A 23,625-nucleotide genomic window follows, 5' to 3' on the forward strand; every position below is an offset into this window, starting at 1 on the left:
CCAATCCTATGAACCTGGTAAATAAAAGCAATCAGGATTCATATTTAAGTTTTCGATTGTGTCACAGGCACAATAAGCTGTGACACAGGCAGCTTATCAATGATTTTAGTTATCTACAATACAAATAACGGTGTGATAAAGCCTTTTTGTTTTTATAAGTGTATGAGTTCAGTTCAGTCGCTCAGTCGTGTCCGACTCTTTGCGACCCCATGAATTGCAGCACGCCAGGCCTCTCTGTCCATCTATGTCATCCAAATATTTTATATTTGCGCTTTTTAGAAAAAAGTTTGTACATCTCACAGATTAAAATACCTGCTAAGGGAGTATATTAGCCATGTGTTCCTTTTCATGCTTTCCTGGGGCTGCATGGTCAAGGAGTTTATTTGATGTTGTTTCATTTGTCAACATCGTTTTCAATCCTAACAAATAATGATGGTGTTTGCTTTAAAAGACATATACTCAATAAACAAAACTTCTCATATTTAAGCCGTAAATGAAAAAAAAAATGTGTTTTTAGGGATACAATTTCAGACATGAAAGATAAGGAATTTGGGATGAAAATACAGTTGTTTTAGGTCACTTCAGACATGAACTGGACTACAAGCTTTAGTTCTGATCCAATTCGTAAATTCTGTAGTTTTCAAATGAGGCATTTCTTAGAGTATCTGATTAGGATAAATCAAGGTAGCTAAGATAAGGAGGTTTATATACATTAATACAAGTAACAAAAGGCTAATTTTTTTTCTTTTACAAGTAAAAATTGAACGACCATACTTTCTACAAATGCACTTGTTTTAAAGTAGTAGCTTTATTTGCACCTGTGTGTATACATGTTACCTGCGTGATGCACTCTTTTCTTATTGGATTATCAGTTCCAGGAAGCATGAAGCTGCATTATCATCTATTTTTATTTCTCCAGCCGTGTTTATTTGACAGAGCTCTGACAACTTATTATTATGCCCCAAGTAAGTTATCTCTACTGCCTACCTCTACTGGAAGGAAGAGAGAAATAGTTCCTTTTTAATGTTAGTTCAAGATACACACACATATCGTATAGAAAATACAACACCTAGGTGTACCTTTGTTAAATATTTCAGACAAGAAATCCAAGTCATGCAGAATAAGGATGACGCACATCACTTAAGGACCAAATAATGACCAGAGCTTATTTTCGCAAATTCAGATTTTGACTATGCTGTGTTCACTCCTGCTCATTTTGTTTCTTCTCATTTGCTTCCATTCTGCAAAATCAGTCCTTTTTCCTGGAATGCTACCTGTCCTATTTCTTCTAACTGACTAGCCTTACTCCTGCAGCCAGATCCTGTCCATTCTCCAATCATGTGAACTTATTACCTCTTGCCACAGCACTGGATGGATCGCCACAACCCTTTCCAATGTCTATTTTTGGATTAAAAGGAGAAGAAAACTTTAAGGCTTTAGAGCAGATGCAAAAACGAGAGACCTTGGAATGATCCTCAGTTGTGGGTTTTTTCAGGTTGCTATTTTTTTCTTTGATTGTCTATGAAGTATTTACCAAAAAATCTTCTTCTCATAAGGGTCATCTTTTTCTTAACCAGAAGATATAATGTGATTGCCTATAAGAATCATGTCACACATGCTAGCCTAATTTTTTCCATATATTTATATATAAAAATCACTCTCTGACCTTTGCAATTTTTCAAAACCTTCTATTATCATTATTAATACTATTATTGAAGGCGGAAATGCCTGATTGCTCTTTCCCAATTCTTCGATCTTTCTCTGAATTATATATTACATAAATATACTCTATTTCATTCCAATATAAATAAAATGCAGAAGGGGACTCTTACCAATACATGCACGACAGGCTGGACACTGTCATATATATAAAATATCACGCTTGTATTGGAGAAGCTCTTCAAGGTGCTCATCATTTACCTGGGCCTTTTCAGTAAAGGCTAAGAGCTTCTGATCCACTGGTCCACCTAGATCCTCTTTCAGAGGCGTCCCACATTATTCCAAAGTGAAGATCACAACTGATTAGACAGAAGATCAGCACTTCACTAAGACACAGTATTTAGTTAGACATCTGGGAGGACCCCACCCTGAAGTTTACTGCTTACTGAAAACCGGACCCAACTAGGTAGTCTCTTTTCGGGATCTTGAGTCCAAGATAGAGAGAAATAATCAAATAACAGTGATATGTGGAAACAAAACAGAGAAAAGATTGTCAGCAGAAGGCAGAGAAGTAAAGCAGTAGATGGAAGGCACAGACCTTCAGTAATAATGTACAATCTCAGCCTATTGACACATCCCTCAACTGTGAGTGACCCAGTTTATCACGGTCCTCCAGCCTGGCTGCATGGCTGCTAAAGTTGTTCATGTTACTCTTTATTTTCTTGTGCATTTTGTAAGCATTTCCTATTAACTGGGGCAATTATGGTGTTTTGTTTTGTTTTCTCTAAAAATCAAAATGTACTAAAACATTATTAAAATGGAGGAGAGTTTTATGTTCAAGAAACTGGTCTTTCAAACTAGGTTAAATAAAGGAATTGACTGATCATAAAGATAATTTAAATCGTGCTGAAATGGGTTTTATTTGTAATATATTTTTCCAATTTAATAATAGCATTCAGAATAAATAATACAAATGTCTTGGGAATGTGTTATGAGAAAAAATAGTATTTTAACATTATAATTTCACAATAAAGACTATTGTTAAATAGTATTAACTGTTTTGTGTTTATAAATTAGAATCACATAAATCCTGACTCAGAATAGTTTATACGCCACAGGAGTTGCAATGCAATTGAAAAAAATCTAGTAATAACATTTTTAATAAAACCTATATACATGTTTAATACCTTGCTTAATTGACTATATATTTATCTGTAGGTCTTAATCACAATGTTTGCTGAAACTAAAATTGCTTAGCTCCAGAATCGATTTACATAAAAATTTATAAATTATTTTACAAGCAGTTATTTGTTTTTAATTCTCTTCTCCTAGATTGCATTCATCATTGTGTGTAAGCTAATCTGAAATAACACATTTTATAAGCACATGAAACAACTGGTCAAATGGGTAGTAACTTTTATGACACTATTAGTTGGTCTTTGAGCAATTTATTCTGACATTAGATGATAATAATATAATTATTATACTTCATCTAAATTTTTATGTCTATATCTTGTTTATTCCATACATTCCTAAAACTGTATGATGCCCAAGTGACTTTTGATCAAGTTGTAAATCATTTCATTGATGATAATAAAGGAATCAGGAAACCCTTTCTAATCATTTTGACAACCTCACAACAGCATAAAGCAATGGCTGTCAAAGACTAAGATATAGAAAAGGAGTACATATCTTAAGTAGTGCTACAATTGAATTGACAAAATAGTTGAAATTAGTCTGAGTTGCTTTAAAAAATGACAAGCTACTCCTACAGTTATCAAAAAATATATCACAGATAACTTCATACTTCTAACATAGTACAATGACTTATTTCAGGTAATAGGAGAATCAAATATTAATTTACATTTTTTAAAATTTTTAGCAGCATTAGTTTATGGATTTTTCATAGTCTGTCATCTCATATCATTTTTACCATTATTTCAAACAACAATTTTTTAAAAATTTATTCTTAGAGAATAATTGCTTTACAATATTGTGTTGGTTTCTGCCATACAACAATGAATCAGCTAAGTCCTGTCTCTCCTGAACCTCTCTCCCACCCCCATCTCATCCTACCCCTCTAGGTTGTCACAGAGTACTGAGTTGGAGCTCCCTGTGTTATACAGCAACTTCCCACTAGCTATTTATTTTACATATGATAATGTATGTTTCAGTGCTACTTTTTCAATTTTTCCAAGCCTCTCTTTCCCTCACTGGGTCCACAAGTACGTTCTCTGTCTGTGTTTCTCCTTCTGTCCTGAAAATAGGTTCATGAGTACCATTTTTCTAGATCTCATGTACATGAGTTAATATACTATACCATATTTGTGTTTTTCTTTCTGACTTCACTCTGTATAATAGGCCATTTTACATTTTTTGGAATAATTTTTCAATATAACTTATTTAAAAATTGAGCTTTTCAAATTGATGAGTGGAGATTTTTCTTTCATTATACTGTTATTATATATGCTGTAGCCTGCATCTATGCTTTCTCATTCTTATGTTGATTAGGTTGCAATGTTTTATGAAATTAGCATAAATTTTATTATTATAGTTTTATAATATATTTTAAATTTTAGACAAGGGAAAATTCGTGCTTATCAATTAAAAAATCTTAATATTTATATTATTATTTGGATAGTTTCGCCAAAAGTTTTCACTTTCATCTCATGTTCAAAGGATTTGTTAATAAAATAAGCCACTCATTATATACAAATAAATAATATGAATATTTATTAGAGAATTATCTAGTTTGCTTTCAATATACTAACATTAAAAGAAAAAAGAAATAGAAACAGCAGAGGATATATCCCCAAATTGAATGTTGACCAAAATCCAGACTTAAACAGTGCTGGAAAGTCCAGCATCACAGCACATCTGGAGACCCAACTGGGAAAAGGTCCCATGAAAGAGACTTCACATTGCAGTTTCTGGTTCCCATTTATAATCCCAGGATGCAAATTGATATCATCATCAATCTGTGAACAAATTACAAGCCTGGTTTCATGTTAATGCTGTTTGTTTTGTCTCCTAAAACTTGGAATGTTGTTAAGCCTGCAGCTTGGTTGGCTAGCCTCCTCCAGGGGCTCAAGAATCTCAAAATTCTTTCTTATCTTAATTCTTTCCCATCTTATCTATGGTGCTGCAGGTCTTGAACTCACAGCAGGCAGTCACTCACAGTCAGGGCAGTGTCCAGGCAGGTTAGAAGCAAGGTCAGGGGCCTGTTCTGCTTTGTCTCTGAAGCCTAAACAAGACTATTTATTTAATTTCCCTAACAGATATTTAGAATTTTTATTGCTATTTTCAGAAAAATTATTTTAATCAAATATCTGGACACCCCATGGCACAATCGAACTGACACAGAAAATTAACTATCACAAGTCCACCTCTTGTCAACTTGGCACCATTATACATCTCCTTAAATTATAATTAATCTCCAAATAAAGACAATAACAAAGATGTGGTTCTGATTGTTATGATGCAACTATCCTGTATACAACAGAACACATGCTAACCCCTCCCCCAGAAGAAGTAAAGAACTTGAGTCCTATTTACTCTTCTCCTTGATACTCTGTAACCTCAATGCTATGATGTAAAATTAGCAATACACATGATGTCTTATGGTAAATAGTAAGAAATAATAGAGTGAAGAAAACAAAGATATTTACATGCGAATATATTCATAACAAAGGAACTTCCCAGGTGGCATAATGGTAAAGAATTTGCCAGCCAAAGCAAGAGACACAAGAGACTTGGGTTTGACCCCTGGGTCAGGAAGATCCCATGGGCTAGAAAATGGCACCTGGATCCAGTTATTACCTGGAAAATTCCATGGACAGAGAAGTCCGATGGTACAATCCAAGGAATATCAAACAAACAGTTGGACACGACTGAACGACTGAACACATATTCATAACTGAACACATATTCGTAATAAAATGAGGACAAATGGCAATTAAAGTCCTCATTTCAGTAACAGGCCCTGTGGTAGTATTTGTAACTACCTTCTTCCACTATTTGCTCTGTATTTCTTTTGCTTTCACTCTATAAGCCCCTCAGATGGTCACTGCTCTTTCTCTGGTAATCATATTTTCATTCTTACAGGGTGCAAGTCTTCAGTAGTTCTGCCTAAATTGAATTGTGGCAATTTTCCATTAACCTTATTCAGAGACAAAGATGCTAAGGGATCTGTATTCCAAACATACTCCTTCACATCCACTGTGGAGCAGTAGTCTGATTCCCTTTGGTAGTCAGGATCAATTACTCGAGCATGAACAAAAGCTCACTTCTTTGCCTTTGAAAGTTATGAGGATTCCAAAGTGGCCAGGTAACTGTTTTAACTTGCAGTGCAGTGGAACCATTCATTGTGTCTCCTCCCTGAGGCATAACTCCCTTTGCATCTAAGATCTCTGGGCTGAACTGATAAAGCATACATTTGCAAAAAAAGGAGGAACAAATTTTGCTAATAGGTCATTAGTGGTGATAATGATGTCATTCCCAGTTCCCCTGATTCTGTACCTATAACTCCTGGTGATGAGAGACACAGTATGCTAATTCAGAGCACATAGTCTTCTGGAGAAGCTTGCCCCAGGCCTACAGAGTAATGCTACTTAGCTGGTACAATATTTAAGTCTTCAATAAGCCACTCTGTCATTTTACCACACCCGCTACCTCAGGATAGTGGGGAGGCTGGCAACATCAGTGGATTCCATGAGCACGAGCTCATTGCTGCATTTCATTTGCTGTGAAGTGCAATTCTTGATCAGAAGCAATGCTGTGTGGAGTATCAAGATGAAAGTTAAGTCATTTTCTTTTTTTTTTTGACTTAAGAGAACAGAAATTTGGAGGAGGACAGAAGTGCCAGAGTAAAAGTGGCAGCAGGGTTGGGTTTTCTCCGAAACCACTATGGAGGAGTCTTACCTTCCTTCTTCCAGTTCTTGTGGTTCTAGGCATTCCTCTGCTTGGGGCCACATCACCACAATCTCTGCCTCCATCTTCATGGAGCCTTCTCTGTCTTTTCCATGTGGTCTTTTCCTTTTCTGTCTCTTTAAGGACAGCTAAGTTATTTATTTATTTATTTTAAATTCATGGGTAGTAGCATTGTCAGAAGCATAGTGTGCAGGGGGCAAAAAAAAACACATCCAGATTAACTATCTGTTATAGTAAAAACTAAATACTGCCCTTCTATGATAGAAATAATTCACTGTAATCAACCTGCCACCAGTTGGCTGGATGAGCAGCCCTGTAAATTGTGCCATATCAGGGACTTGAGGTTGGTCGGTGCTGCTGACAGACTGGGACTCAGCTGTGGCCATAGACAGTCAACAGAAGTCCATGTTTCTGGGCCCATGCCTCACCTCCATCTCTGCCATCATGACCACTTTGTCCATGAGCCCTCTGGGTGATGACAGGGTGGCTGGGGAAAGAGCTGACTAGTGTCTATCCACCTGATTATTAAAATCCTCTCAAGCTTTGGTGAGCATTCATGTGGGACACAAATATATTCATGTTTTTTGTCTGCTTAGAGAGCCATAGTTGCATGTCTCTTACCCAAATACTCTTGTTACCAATTTTCCAGATGTGCTCCTTCCAAGTCCCTAACTATTGAATCACCCTTGTGGTCATACTATGTGACTCAGTATGTAATCACATGTATGTCCATTTCTTCTTCCCAGTAAAGTGAATATCTAGGTCCTGGGCTCAATTCTCCGTCCACTGAAAGGATTTTCCCTCCACACTCCCTTTCAGTAACATCCCATAAAGGGACCATCGCACAGCAGCTGTCCACTTCCAAGTGGTTCCTGCATAGCACGCAGACCTATCTGTAAAGCAGACCTGAGTCTTATCCTCTTCTGTTGACTGACCATGGGGAGCTCCCCGTGGGGTCATAGGTGCTGGGTCAGGGAGAGAAGTGGAGAAGGCAATGGCACCCACTCCAGTACTCTTGCCTGGAAAATCCCATGGACAGAGGAGCCTGATAGGCTACAGCCCGTGGGGTCGCTAAGAGTCGGACACGGCTGAGCGACTTCACTTTCACTTTTCTCTTTCATGCACTGGAGAAGGAACTGGCAACCCACTGCAGTGTTCTTGCCTGGAGAATCCCAGGGACGGGGGAGCCTGGTGGGCTGCCGTCTATGGGGTCGCACAGAGTCGGACACGACTGAAGCGACTCAGCAGCAGGGAGAGAAGGCAGGAGTGAACAGAAATGGGCACTACAGGTATTTGGGCCACTTTATCTATTTATTTGTGCCTTCAGGGCCTGACCAGTCTCAATCACATGTAAATCGCTTCCGTTAGATGACGGAGCACTGATGGACGCGCCCCACCTCATGGCTTGGTGCGGCAGACAACACCCTGTTCACGGTGAGCAGTCCAGGTCATGTGGTAACTCGGTGGCCCATGGTTTAGCATTCAGTCTTTACTAAAGCTCAGCAGTGGCCCAGGAGTTGTTTCTCAAAAGAAAAAATAGCTATTTACAGAAGATAGTAGGCCTTTTTTCTAAAATCCTAAGGGCCTGGACTGGGATGCAATTGGAGGGGCCTGTCAAAGCATTAAAAAGCAGCCTTACCTCCGTGACACTTCAAGCATCACTTGATCTGCTGGATCTCTTGGCCCAAGGTGGGAAGCAGATTGTCCAGCAGCCTGGACCTGGTGTAGAGCCCTCTCTTGTTCTGTGCGTGCACACTTAGTCGCTTCAGTCATGTCTGACTCTTTGCAACCCTATAGACCTTAGCCCACCAGGCTCCTTTGTCCATGGGATTCTCCAGGTAAGAACACTGGAGTGGGTTGCCATGCCCTCCTCCAGGGCATCTTCCAGAACAATGGATCAAACTCACATCTCTTATATCTCCTGCACTGAGCTACACTCAAAAATAGCGACTTCTCAAGTCATGTGGTAGTTGGAATGAGATGACACCTTCAGGACAGGAATAAGTTACCTCTAAAGCCCAAAGACTTCCTAGGTGCTGTGCCTCTTTTTGGTTGTAGAAAGGGCCAGGTGTAGCCACTTATCCTTCACCTAAAAAGCTTATTGTGCATGGAATATACTACATGATTTCTACAAATTTCACTGAAGTAGAATTCCTGAGTTTTCATCAGATTTATTTCCCATCCTCTGACTAGCATATACCATACTAATAAGTGCAGAATAGTTTCTAGTTCTTGCTCACTAGGTCCAATCAGCACAATGACATCAATATAATGGACCAATGTGGCATCTTGTGGATGGAAAACCTGATAAAGTTGTTGGTGAACAGAATTATGACATAGAACCAGAGGGTTTATATACCTCTGGGAGAGGATAGTAAATGTGATTTGCTGGCCTTGCCAGCTGAAAGTAAACTGCTTCTGTTAGTCTTTAATAAAAGGTATTGAGAGAAAAGCATTTTCTAGATAAATAGCTGCATAAATGGTACCAGGGATGTGTTCATTTGCTCATGTAATTAAATCAATCTGTTACCACAGCTGCAATTGGAATCATCACCGGGTTAAGTCTATAGCAATTCCTGTCTTTATTCCAAAACCATCTGTCTTCTGCACAGGCCAGTAGGTGAGATGAATGGGGTGTGATGGGAGGTCCTACCTCAGCCTTTCTCAAATCCTTGATCATGGTGTTAATCTCTTCAATCTCTCCAGGAATTCAGTTTCTTTGGACTTAACTATTTTCCTAGATAGAGTCACCTCTGGTGGCTTCCACTTGAACTTTCATAAAATAATTGTCCTCATCACACAGTCAGAGAATCAGTATGGGTCTTCTTTTAGCTGCTGAGTTTATCTATCCCAATTAGGCTCCAGAACTGTGGAAATAACAAGATGGGTGTGGGGCCCACTGGGCCCACTGTGAGATGGACCTAAGATAAAACTCAACTGGTCATCTGACCTCCATAACCCCCATCTGAGTCACACTGATGCTTTTGGTCTCCAGGATTTACTGTCAGTTGACAGCCAGCATCCAGTTGTTCCTGAAAATGAGTTTATTTCCTTTTCCCAGATGCACAGTTAACCCTAAGGCTGTAGGTCCATTTAGGAAAGGCTGAGAGAAAGATTCACAATATAAATTTGCAGCCTGAAAAGAGACCAACCTCCCATTAACTCAAAGAATTCTGGGTCTGTAAACTGGCTCAAGTCTGGGAGATTAAGGGACCATGACGCTCTGCTTTTATGATTCAGTTTAGACTTTTGCTTACTTGACTTAGGACTTTATTGCTCATACAGATCAAGTAAAAATTTAATATTCTTCCTATGTATTTCACTGTAGGGAAACCATGATCAACTAGCCAATATCTCAGGTCTGTGGTTGTTCTGATTGCTTCTCTGTCTCTGCAGCCATTACTATGCCCACCTTGCTTTTGTGGTTGAGTCCTGTAACTTGGCCCCTGCTACCTGGGGATCAAATTACTTTAATTGAATTTAGACTTCCCAGTTCAGTGACTGCAGTTCTCCTGTTATGTCTGGCCTGCAGAGGCCTACTCTTCAACGATGCAGGAATTACCCTCAAAAGTCATTTTTGCCATGGAAGAGGAGAAAAGTATGTCTTTAAGACTCTCTCAGAAAGGCAGGAGTTAGATGGACTCCAGGCTAGACATTTACAACCAGCCTCCTGTTCACATTTCCTGAGAAAGTAGGCAGGTGGCCTCTGGGATAGATATTTACAATGAGCCCTGTTTGCACTTTGAGATGGAAATAACAGAAATAGTGTAAATACCTGGTCTTTGCCTCTTAGACACTTTAAGATTACAGCTATGGCAGGAACAGAGAGGGGCTCAACCTTGTTTGATTAAAAGATCTATAGGTCACCTATTTCCCATCCTTGGGGCAAGGGAGACACAGCACATGTGCAGAAAGATTCCTTGGGAGTCAGGAAGGAGGGGGCACCACCCCATAATAGGCAATACTAATATCCCAAAGGCCTTTGGGCTGGAATCCATCCTGAAAAAAGTTGCACACAGATGTTGGGGAGGGTGCTAGGTTAGGTATAGAAAAAGAAACTAGATAACTGGTCAAAGGTAAAGAAAGAACTGCCCTATATAAATGACTTAACTGCCTCTTTACTGCCCTATAGAGAGGACACCCACACCCGTTCTCTGTAGGTTTGTATCTCTGCCTTGCTTTTATATTAGACAAAGAGTTCCTCTGTGTGGGCTTCCCTGATAGCTCAGTTAGTAAAGAATCGGCCTGCAATGCAGGAGACCCCGGTTCAATCCCTGGGTCAGGAAGATCCACTTGAGAAGGAAAAGGCTACCCAGTACAGTATTCTGGCCTGGAGAATTCCATGGACTCTATAGGCCATGGGGTTACAAAGAGTCGGATACAGCTGAGTGACTTTCGCTTTCTCTACGTGCTCTCTCAGCTTGCATGTTTGTGTTAGTTGCTCAGTCGTGTCTGACTCCCTGCAACCCCATGCACTATAGTCTGCCAAACTTCTCTGTCCATGGAATTCTCCAGGCAAGAATACTGGAGTAGATTGCCATTTCCTTCTCCAGGGGAATCTTCCTCACCCAGAAGTTGAAGCTGGGTCTCCTACATGGCAGGCAGATTCTTTACCATCTGAGCTACCTGGGCTGTGTCTCTAATAATAAACTTTGTACCTGGTATTAACACTTTTGCCTCTTTGACAAATGAATTTTTCAATGGGAGCAAGGACCGAGGAATTTTGCTTCTAACCTCTAGCCCCTGGTGGACTTGCAGCTAAGATTCCTGGTTTTCATTGAGGCTACCAGTTTCAATTCCTGGGCAGAGAATTAAGAGTTCACTTCTAGCCACCACTCACTGCTGTCTCTCCAAGATCACCAGTGTGAGTGAATAGGTCTTAAATGACAAATCAACTCTAGCATTTTAATCTCCTCAAGCCTTTGTATTCCTTGGCCACCTGATGTGAAGAGACAACTCATTAGAAAAGACGCTGATGCTGGGAAAGATTGAAGGCAGGAGGAGGAGGGGATGGTTGGATGACATCACCAACTCATGGACATGAGTTTGAGCATGCTCTGGGAGATAGTGAAGGACAGAGAAGCCGGTATGCTGCAGTCCATGGGATCGCAAAGAGTCAGACATGACTGAGTGACTGAACAACAGCAATAGAATTCAAGCAAGATAGGTCCAGCATGTCTAATTTTCTCATAGTGAGTATATGATCTGGATCTCAAGATGGCTGTTCTCTTGTCTCTGTCCATCCCTTGTTGACCAGTCCCTACTTCATCTACTTGCTATGCACATGACTGACCTACCTGCATACTTGATCCAGGTACCTAGTGATTGTTCCCAATAGCTTATCAAAAGGACAGTGAGAGTTGTCCCCTCTGCTGGTTTCCCTCGCAACCAGTGAGCCGACCTGATGTCAATCCCCCTATAACTGGTGAGCTCTCCCTGCACCTGGGAGTGAAGACTGCTGCACTGTCCTGCTGCTGCAGTTATCCAGGCCCTATTCCAGGACCTTGCATGTTAGATCCCCTCACCCATTAAACTAATGATGTCTCCGTTGCTGACACTGGGCTCTTTCTTTGGTCTTGAAGCTGGGCGAGCACAGGGCTTGCAGGTCCGTGGAGTGCAGCCCAGCAGTGGGCCACTTTTTGATCCAAGTTTTAGTCAACCAGCCAGGCAAGCTATACATACCTTCCTAACTCTGAGCTGTGACATCAAGGCAGCCTTTCTTCTTAGTGAGCCTATATCAGTAAATTCAGCCTGATCGAACTTACTTTCCTACCATTATTCCACGTGCTTAATTTCCCACACGTGTTCTCTAGAATTTGTCTATGTAAATGAGAACACTCAAGTAGTTATCTAATTTACATACATGATTATGGAGGCTGCAGAGATTACGATTATGAAGGCTAGGAGAGCCAATGATGGAATTCCAGGCTGAGTCCAAAAACTGAACACAGAAGACTAATGACTCAGCTTGAAGACAGTTAGGGATAGACAACAAATTCTCCTTGATGTTGTCTTTTTGGTTCTATTCAGGCCTTCAGTGAATGGAATGAAGTCCACCTACATTGGGGAGGGCAATGTGCTTTACTCAATCTACAAAATCAAAAATTAGTCTCATACAGAAACACTTTCACCAATATACTCAGAATATTTCAGCAGATACTTGGGTACTTCCCAGGTGGTACAGTGGTAAAGAATCTGCCTGCCAATGGAGGAGATGCAAGAGATGCAGGTTTGATCCCTGGGTCAGGAAGATCCCACTCTAGGAAACAACAACTCATTCCAATATTCTTGCACACACACACAAATACTTAGGCACCTTGGACCCATTCAAGTGGAAACATGAATCATCATATTATCTGAGTCTATACTCAATTTATCTTTATTTATGTTTGTCTTAGTATTTTCCTAAAATTTTCTGAGTTGTATGTTTTTATTAAGGATATTTCAGTTTCATAACATCAAAATCTAGATTCTCTGTTTTTTTAAATATTTTCTGTCCTTGTATACTTGGCAGGCAAAATAAGTACCTCAGAAAATATTTACAAAGTTAGAATTGCCTAAATCTAACTCTTGGAACTAGGATTTCTGAAATTCTTGTTACACTGTTTATAAATATTTTCTTTGTTCTTGATATTCTATAGATTTAATATAACTAGATTATATTTTAAATATACAGTTTGACAATTCTTGCATGTTGTAATTCTAAGGTCTCACTTTTTTTTTTTTAGTATTGTAGTATTTTTAATTTTTTTTTTTTTAATTTTGTTTAGTCTTTCCTCCTGGAAATTTTATGCAACATATTTTCAAGTCTTTCAACAAAGTGTCTGGATCTTTTAAATTTCTCATATTTAGTCTATTTCTCTGGTTTATTCTGAATGAAGTTTTCAGCATTCATGTCCAATTAATTTTTTTTTTTCTTCACTGGGTTCATCCCAGAATTAGCCACATCTATTGAATATTTTAGCATGATAACTATATTCCTCTATTTATTTCAATTAATTATTTTGGATGTCTATTTTGTTTTGATTTATATAATTTGTTTTCTTTGATTATTTTTATTTTTTTATAGATATTTTTCTTCCTTCCTTTCTACTGAGGGTCTTCTCTATACTTATTTTTAACATCTTTTGAGAATGTGATGGTATTTACATCTCACTAGTGACAATCTTTTGATTATTCAGCTGGTTGGTGCTTTTCTTTTTTATTATTTATTTTGTATTGTGGTGTAGCTAATTAACGAGCTAGTGATAAAGAACCCACCTGCCAGTGCAGAAGACATAAGATTTGCCGGTTGATTCCTGGGTCAGAAAGATCTCCTGTAGGAGGGCATGGCAACCCACTTTAGTTCTCTTTCCTGGAGAATCTCATGGACGGAGGAGCCTGGAGGACTACATTCCATAGGGTGGCAAAGAGTCAGACATCACTGAGGTGACTTAGCCTAGCCAATTAAATAACAATCTTGTGATAGTTTCAGCTGAAATCAAGGGTACATATACATGTATCCATTCACATCCAAACTCCCCTTCAATCCAGGCTGCTGTATAACACTGATCAGAGTTTCATATGCTATACAGAAAATCCTTCTTGGCTATCCATCTTTTAATATAGCAGTGTGCACATGTCCATACCAAACTCCTTAACTATTCTTTCCACTGGCATCCATAAATTTATTTTCTAAATCTTTGAGTCTCTTTCTGTTTTGTAAGTAAGTTAATTTTATAATTTCTTTTTAGTTCCCAAATATAAGGGATGACATTTCTCCATCTCTGCCTGACTTCACTCAATATGAAAATCTCTGGGTCGGTTCATGTTGCTGCAAATCACATTATTTAATTATTTTAAAGACTGACTACTATTCCATTGAATATATATATACTACATGTTCTGATCTTTTTCTCTAATGATGGGCACTTAAGGTTGTTTCCATGTCTTGGATATTGTAAACAGTGCTGCAGTGAACACTGGGGTGCATATATCCTTTGAGATCATGTTTTTTCTCCATTTATATGCCCAGGAGTGGGATTGCAGACTCATATGGCAACTCTATTTTTAGTTTTTAGGAACTTCCATAGTATCATTAAAAATGATGCTGCTAAAGTGCTGCACTCAATATGCCAGCAAATTTGGAAAACTCAGCAGTGGCCACAGGACTGTAAAAGATCAGTTTTCATTCCAATTCCAAAGACAGGAAATGCCAAAGAATGTTCAAACTACCACACAATTGCACTCATCTCACACACTGGCAAACTAATGCTCAAAATTCTCCAAGCTAGACTTCAACAGTACATGAACTGAGAACTTCTGGATGTTCAAGCTGGATTTAGAAAAGGCAGAGGAACCAGAGATCAAATTGCCAACATCTGTTGGATCATAGAAAACACAAAAGAGTTCCAAGAAAACACCTACTTCTGCTTTATAGACTATGCCAAAGACTTTGGCTGTGTGGATCACAACAAACTGGAAAATTCTTCAAGAGATGGGAATACCAGATCATTTTACCTGCTTCCTAAGAAATCTGTATGCAGGTCAAGAAGCAACAGTTAGAACCAGACATGGAACAATGGACTGGTTCTAAATTAGAAAAGGAATACTTCAAGTCTGTTTACTGTCACCCTGCTTATTTAATTTATATGCAGAGTACATAATGAGAAATGCTGGGCTGAATGAAGCACAAGCTGGAATTGAGACTGCCAGGAGAAATATCAATAACCTCAGATATGCAGATGATAAGACCCTTATGGCAGAAAGCGAAGAGGAACTGAAGAGCCTCTCAATGAAGGTGAAAGAGGAGAGTGAAAAAGATGGCTTAAAACTCAGCATTCAAAAAACTAAGATCATGGCATCCAGTCCCATCACTTCATGGCAAATAGATGGGGAAACAATGGAAACAGTGAAAGGCTTCACTTTCCTGGGTTCCAGAATCACTGCAGATGGTGACTGCTGCCATGAAATTGAAAGATGCTTGCCCCTTGAAAGAAAAGCTATGACCTACCTAGACAGCATATTTAAAAGCAGAGACATTACGTTGCTGACAAACTTCTATCTAGTGAAAGCTATGATTTTTCCAGCAGTCATGTATGAATGTGAGAGTTTGACTATAAAGAAGGATGAGCACGAAAGAATTGATGCTTTTGAACTTTGGTGTTGGAGAAGACTCTTGAGAGTCCCTTGGACTGCAAGAAGATCAAACCAGTCCATCCTAAAGGAAATCAGTCCCGAATATTCATTGAAAGTACTGATGCTGAACGTTCCGATACTTTGGCCACCTGATGTGAAGAACTGACTCATTGGGAAAGACTCTGATACTGGGAAAGATTGAAGGCAGGAGGAGAAAGGGATGACAGAGGATGAGATGGTTGGATGGCATCACCAATTGAATGGACATGAGTTTGAGCAAGCTCCATGAGTTGGTGATGGATAGGGAAGCCTGGCATGCTGCAGTCCATGGGGTCACAGAGTTGGACATGACTGAGCCACTGAACTGAACTGAACTGATACTATTCTCTACAGTGGCTGTTCCAGCTTACATTTCCAGGAGTGTTCCCTTCTCTCCATACCCTCTCAGCATTTACGGTTCTACATTTTTTTTTTTCACAATAGTAAAAGACGTTTATCAGTTTTCACAATCAATAGCCAGATAAAAAAATAACAGATAATTACAACTGCAAGTCATAATGGGAACATGATTAACTTAACAATATAAAATAATTACATACGATTTAAGGCAGGGAAGGGTGTCAAGCAGAGTGATATGGTAAGTTGAAGTGCATACATGCACATGTTTTCTTCCACCCAGTCAAGCTATGTATTTTGGTTGATCCATTTAATATATTTACATTCAAGATAATTATTGATCCTATTACCAATTTCTTAATTATTTTGGATTTATTTTCTGTAGGTCTTTTCCTTCTCTTGTGTTTCCTGCCTAGAGAAATTTCTTTAGCATTTGTTTTAAAGCTAGTTTGGTGGCACTGAATTCTTTTAACTTTCACTTGTCTGGAAAGCTTTTGATTTCTCCACCAAATCTAAAGGAGAGTCTTGCTTGGTAGAGTGTCTTGGCTGTAGGTTCTTCCCTCTCAACACTTTAAATATATCATGCCATTCCATTCTGGCTTGTAGAGTTTCTGTTGAGAAACCAGCTGATAGTCTGATGGAAGTTCCCTTATATGGTATTTGTCATTTTTCCCTTGTTCTTCTAATATTTTTTCTCCATCTTTAATTTTTGTCAGTTTGGTTACTATGTGACTTGGTATGTTCTTCCTTGGGTTTATCCTCCCTGGCACTCTCTGTGCTTCCTGGACTTGGTTGACTAGTTCCTGTCCAATGTTAGGGAAGTTTTCAGCTATTATCTCTTCAAATATTTTCTCAGGTCCTGTTTTGCTCTCTTCTCCTTCTGGGACCCCTATAATGCAAATGTTGGTGCATTTAATATTGTCAGAGGTCTCTTAGGCTGTCTTCATTTCTTTTCACTCTTTTCTCTGTATTCTGTCCTGTGGCAATGATTTCCACCATTCTGTCCTCCAGGTCATTTATCTGTTCTTCTACCTCAGTTATTCTGCTATTGGTTCCTTCTAGTGTATTATTCATCTCTGTTTGTTTGTTCTTTAGTTCTTCTGTGTCTTTGGTAAACATTTCATGCATCTTCTCAATACTTGCCTCCATTTTTTCCCCCAGATCCTGAATCAACTTTACTATCATTATTCTGATTTTTTTTTTTTCTGGAAGTTTGCTCATCTCCACTTCATTTTATTTGTTTTTCTGAGGTTTTGTCTTGTCCCTTCATCTGGGGGCTTCCCTAATAGCTCAGTTGGTAAAGAATCTGCATGCAAAGCAGTTGACCCCAGTTCAATTCATGGGTCGAGAAGATCTGTTGAAGAAGGGATAGGCTACCGACTCCAGTATTCTTGGGCTTCGCTTATGGCTCAGCTGGTAAAAAATTCACCTGCAATGTGGGATACCTGGGTTTGATCCCTGGGCGGCGAAGATCCCCTGGAGAAAGGAAGAGATACCCACTCCAGTATTCTGGCCTGGAGAATCCCATGGACTACAGTCCATGTGGTTTCAAAGAGTCAGACACTGCTGAGGGACTTTCACACTTCACTTCATCTGGGACACAATTCTCTGGTTTTTTCATCATGATTAACTTTCTGTAATATGGTTTTTGCTTTAGCTTCTGTGAGACTGTGTTTCTTATTTCTTTTTCTGTCTTCCCTCTGATGGATGAAGCTGAGACTTGTGTAAGCCCCTTGATGGGAGGGACTGATGATGGGAAAAACTGGCTCTTGGTCTGGTGGGCAGGGCCCTCCTCATTAAAGCTTTAATTCAATTATCTGCTGATGAATGGGGCTGTTCTTCCTCCCTGGTAGTTGTTTGATCTGAGGCGACCCAGCCCTTGGGTCTAAGGGCTCTATAGTAGGGTTAGTGACAAATTCCAGAGGGTTCATTCCAAGGGGGACCTTCCAGTAGCCCTGTCCCTGTGGTGAGCCCCTGACAACTCATGCCTCCACAGGTGGGTGGAGGCCCTCCAACACTAGCAAGTAGTTTTGGTTCAGTCTCCTGTGGGGCCACTGCTCCTCTACAATGGGTTTTGGTGCATGCAAAAATTTTTTTGTGCCCTCCAATACTGGAGTCTATGTTTCACATAGTCCTCTAGAAGGCTTATAATCAAATTCTTCTGGCCCTCAAGGCCAGATTCCCTGGGGATTCCCTGTCCCTTTTTCAGATCCCCAGGCTGGGAAGCCTGATGTGGGGTTCAGAACCTTCACAATAATGTAAGAATGTCTTTGTTATTATTCTACTTCATTCTGTGTGTCACTCACCCGGGGTGTATAGGATTTGATTTTATCTTGATTATGCCCCTCCTACCATTTCACTGTGGCTACTTCTTTGTCTTTGGACCTGGAGTATCATTTTTTGGTGGGTTCCAGAATCCTCCTGTTGATGGCTGTTCAACAACTAGTTGCAATTTTGGTGCTCTTAGAGGAGGAGATTAGTACATGTCCTTCTACTCCACCATTTTGAATGGAAAGCCCTCTTTTGTGAATTTTTTGATGACAGCCATTCTGGCTATTTTGAGATAATATCTCCTTGTAGTTTGATTTGAATTTCTCTAATAATCAGCAATGTTGAGCATCTTTTTATGTGCCTCTTGGCCATCTGTATATCTTCTTTGGAGAAATGTCTATTTAGGTTTTCAGCCCGTTTGTTGATTAGGTTGTTTATTTTGATGTTGTTAAGCATCATAATCTGTTTGTTAATTTTGAAGACTAATCACTTGTTGGGAGTGTTGTCTTTTAATTTTGTTTATTTTTTCCTTTGTTGTGCAGAAGTTTTTGAATTTAAGTGGGTCCTATTTCTTAATTTTTGTTTTTACTTCCATTATTCTTGGAAAGAGATAAAAAAGATGTTCTGTGATTTGTGTCCTAGAGTTTTCTGCCCATGTTTTCCTCTGAAAGTTTTATATTGTCTCGTCTCACATTTATGTCTTTAACCTATTTTGGGCTTATTTATGTGAATGGTGTTAAAGAATCATCTATTTTCATACTTTATCATGTAGCTGTTCACTTTGCCCAGCACCATTTGTTGAAGAGACTGTCTTTCCAGCACTCTGAAGTCTTGCCTCCTTTGTCATGGATTAATTGACTATAGGTGCATGGGCTTATTTCTGGGTTTTTCTATTTTATTCCATTGTTCTATATTCCTCTTTTTGCACCAGCACCATAGTGTTTTGATGACTATAGCTTTGTAGCATAGTCTGGAGCCAGAAAGACTGATTCCTCCAGCTCTGTTTTTCTTTCTCATGACTAGTTTGACTATTGAGGGTTTTTCGTGTTTCCATACTAATTTTAAGATTTTTTGTTGTTCAGTTGCTTAGTCTTGTCTGACTCCTTATGATGCCATGGACTGTAACACACCAGGCTTCCCTGTCCTTCACCATCTCTGAGAGCTAGCTCAAACTCATGCCTGTTGAGTCAGTGATATCATCCAACCATCTCGTCCTCTGTCATCACCTTCTCCTCCTGCTTTCAATATTTCCAACAGCATCAGGGCCTTTTGCAATGAGTCAGTTCTTCACATCAGGTGGCCAAAGTATTGGAACTTCCCCTTCAGCATCAGAACTTCCAATGAATATTCAGGAGTGATTTCCTTTAGGATGGACTGGTTTGATCTTCTTGCAGTCTAAGGGACTCTCAAGAGTCTTCTCCAGCATCATAGTTCGAAAACATCATTCTTTGGTTCTCAACCTTCTTTGTGGTCCAACTCTCGCATTCATACATGACTGCTGGAAAAGCCATAGCTTTGACTATATGGATCTTTTTTGGCAAGGTAATGTCTCTGCTTTTTTAATATGCTGCCTAGGTTTGTCATAGCTTTTCTTCCAAGGAACAAATATCTTTTAATTTCATGGCTGCAGTCACCATCCACAGTGATTTTGGAACCCAAGAAAATAAAGTCTGTCACTGTTTCCTTTGTTTCCTATCCATTGGCCATGAATGGTGGGATTGGATGCCATGATCTTAGTTTTTTGAATGTTGTGTTTGAAGCCAGCCTTTTCACTCTCCTCTTTCACCTTCATCAAGATGTTCTTTAGTTCCTCTTCACTTTCTTCCATAAGGGTCATGCCATCTGCAAATCTGGAGATTATTGATATTTCTCCTGGTAATCTTGATTCTACCTTGTGCTTCATCAAGCCCAGCATCTTGCATGATGTACTCTGCAAATAAATTAAACAAGCAGCATGACAATATACAGCTTTAATGTACTCCTTTTCCAATTTTGAACCAGTCCCTTGTTCCATGTCTGGTTCTAACTGTTGCTTCCTGACCTACGTATAGGTTTCTCAGGAGACAGTAAGTTGGTGTGGTATTTCTATTTCTTAAAAAAAGTTTCTAGTTCTGTGAAAACTGACATTGGCAATTTGATAGGGACTGCATTGAACCCATAGATTGCCTTGGGTAGTATCATTATTTTGACAACATTTATTCTTCCAGTCTACAAACATGGTGTATCTTTCTATCTATTTGTGTCTTGTTTGAGTTCTTTCAGAGGCATCTTCTATTTTCAGGGTAAAAATCTTTTGTTTCTCTAGGTAGATTTATTTCTAGATATTTTACTCTTTTTGTTGCAATAGTAAATGGAATTGTTTCTTGAATTTCTCTTTCTGATCTTTCAATGTTAGTATGTAAAAATGCAAGAAATTTCTGTGTATTAATTTTGTAACCTGTACTTTTACCAAATTCATTGATTAGTTCTAGTATTTTTCTAGTAATATCGTTGGGATCTTCTATGTATAATATCATGTCATTTCCAGACAATGAGTTTAGCTTCTTTTCCAACTTGGGTACACTTATTTCTTTTTCTTCTCTGATTGCTGTAGTTAGGACTTCCAAAACTATGTTGAATAATTGTATCAAGAATGGATAGTGCAGTCTCTCAGGACTGAACCAGGAAGAAATTGAAAATATGAACACAACAATCATAAGCACTGTAATTAGACTGTGATTAAAAAACTCCCAACAAATAAAAGTCCAGAACCTGATGGCCTTACAGGAGAATTCTATCAAATATTTAGAGAAGAATTAACACATATCCATCTGAAATGGATTCTTGTTTTGTTTCTGATCTTATAGAAAATGATTTCATCTTTTCACCATTGAGTATGGTGTAAGCTGTAGGTTTGTTGTATATGGCTTTTGCTATGTTGAGGTGTATGCCGTCTGTTCACTCTTTCTGAAAGCTGTCTATCATAAATGGGTGCTGAATTTTGTTGAAAGCTTTTTCTGCATCTATTGAGATGATTGTATGATTTTTATTCTTAATTTGTTGATATGGTGTATCATATTGGTTGACTTGTTGATATTGAAAAATACTTGCATCCCTGGGATGAATGTCACTTGATCATGTTGTATGATCTTTTTAATCTATTGTTGGATTCAGATTGCTAGTATTTCATTGAAGATTTTCACACCTATATTCATCAGTGATATTAGCCTGTTAATTTTTTTGTGGTATCTTTGTTTAATTTTGATATCAGTGTGATGGTGATCTCATAGAATGAGTTTGTAAATTTTCCTTCTGAAATTTTTTGGAACAGTTTCAGATGGATAGGTGTTAATTCTTCTCTAAGTGTTTGATAGAATTTTCCTGTGAGGCTATCAGGTTCTGGACTTTTCTTTGTTGGGAGTTTTCAAATCACAGTTTCAATTTCAGTGCTTGTGACTGAGCTGTTCATATATTCTATTTCTTCCTAGTTCAGTCTTGGAAGGCTGCACTATTCTAAGAGTTTGTGCATTTCTTCCAGACTGTCCATTTTATTGGCATAAAGTAGCTCATAGTAGTCTCATATGATCCTTAGCATTTCTGTGAAGTCATTTGTAACTTCTTCTTTTAATTTCTAATTTTATTAATTTGAGTCTTCTCCCTTTTTTTCTTGATGAGTATGGCTAAAGGTTTATCCATTTTTATTGTCTTTTCAAAGAACCAGCTCTTAGTTTCATTGACCATTGCAATTATTTTCTTTGTCTCTATTTCGTTTATTTAGAGAAGGCAATGACAACCAACTCCAGTACTCTTGCCTGGAAAATCCCATGGACAGAGGAGTCTAGTAGACTTCAGTCCATGGGGTCGTGAAGAGTTGGACACGACTGAGTTACTTCACTTTCACTTTTCACTTTCATGCATTGGAGAAGGAAATGGCAACCTACTCCAGTGTTCTTGTGTGGAGAATCCAAGGGATGGGGGAGCCTGGTGGGCTGCCATCTATGGGCTTGCACAAAGTTGGACATGACTGAAGCAACTTCGCAGCAGCAGCAGCAGCAGCAGCATTTCATTTATTTCTACTCTGAAATTTATGATCTCTTTTCTTCTACTAAACTTAGGTTTTGTTTGTTCTTTCTCTAGTTGTTTTAGGTTTAATCTTATGTGGTTTATTTGAGATTGTTCTTGTTTTTTGAGGTAAGATTGCATTGCTGTAACTTTCTTCTTAGAACTGCTCATTCTGCATCCCATAGGTTTTAGAGCATTTTGCATTCTTTGTGGTCTTTTTTTTGTATCCACCCAGCCAGTCTATGTCCTTTAGTTGGTACTATTAGTCCATTTATATTTAAGGTAATTATAGATATGGATGATCCTACTGGAACTTCCCAGGTGGTTCAGTGATAAAGCATCCATCTGCCAATGTGGGAGATGAGGGCATGACCCCTGGGTGGGAAAGATCCCCTGGAAAAGGAAATGGCCACACACTCCAGTATTCTTGCCAGGGAAATCCAATGGTCAGAGGAGCCTGGTGGGCTAATATTCTTGTGGATGCAAAGGGTCGGACATGACTTAGTGACTAAATAGCAGCAACATGATTCTATTAGTTCAGTTGAGTTCAGTCCCTCAGTCGTGTCCGACTCTTTGCAACCCCATGAAGCGCAGCACACCAGGACTCCCTGTCCATCATCAACTCCTAGAGTTTACCCAAATTCATGTCCATTGAGTCAGTGATGCCATCCAACCATCTCATCCTCTGTCATCCCCTTCTCCTGTCCTCAATCTTTCCCAGCATCACAGTCTTTTCAAATAAGTCAGCTCTTTGCATCAGGTGACCAAAATGTTGGAATTTCAGCTTCAACATCAGTCCTTCCAATGAACACCTAGGACTGATCTCCTTTAGAATGGACTGGTTGGATCTCCTTGCAGTCCAAGGGACTCTCTTCTCCAACACCAATGTTCAAAAGCATCAATTTTTTGGCACTCAGATTTCTTTATAGTCCAACTCTCACATCCATACATGACTACTGGAAAAACCATAGCCTTGACTAGATGGGACTTTGTTGGCAAAGTAATGTCTCTGCTTTTTAATACGCTGCCTAGGTTGGCCATAACTTTCCTTCCAAGGAGTAAGCGTCTTTTAATTTCATGGCTGCAATCACCACCTGCAGTGATTTTGGAGTCCAAAAAAGTTAAGTCAGCCACTGTTTCCACTGTTTCCCCATCTATTTGCCATGAAGTGATGAGACCGGATGCCATGATCTTACTTTTCTGAATGTTGAG

Source organism: Giraffa tippelskirchi, chromosome 11, assembly GCF_054371585.1.
Source record: "Giraffa tippelskirchi isolate mGirTip1 chromosome 11, T2T-mGirTip1v1.2.pri, whole genome shotgun sequence".
NCBI classification, from domain to species: domain Eukaryota; kingdom Metazoa; phylum Chordata; class Mammalia; order Artiodactyla; family Giraffidae; genus Giraffa; species Giraffa tippelskirchi.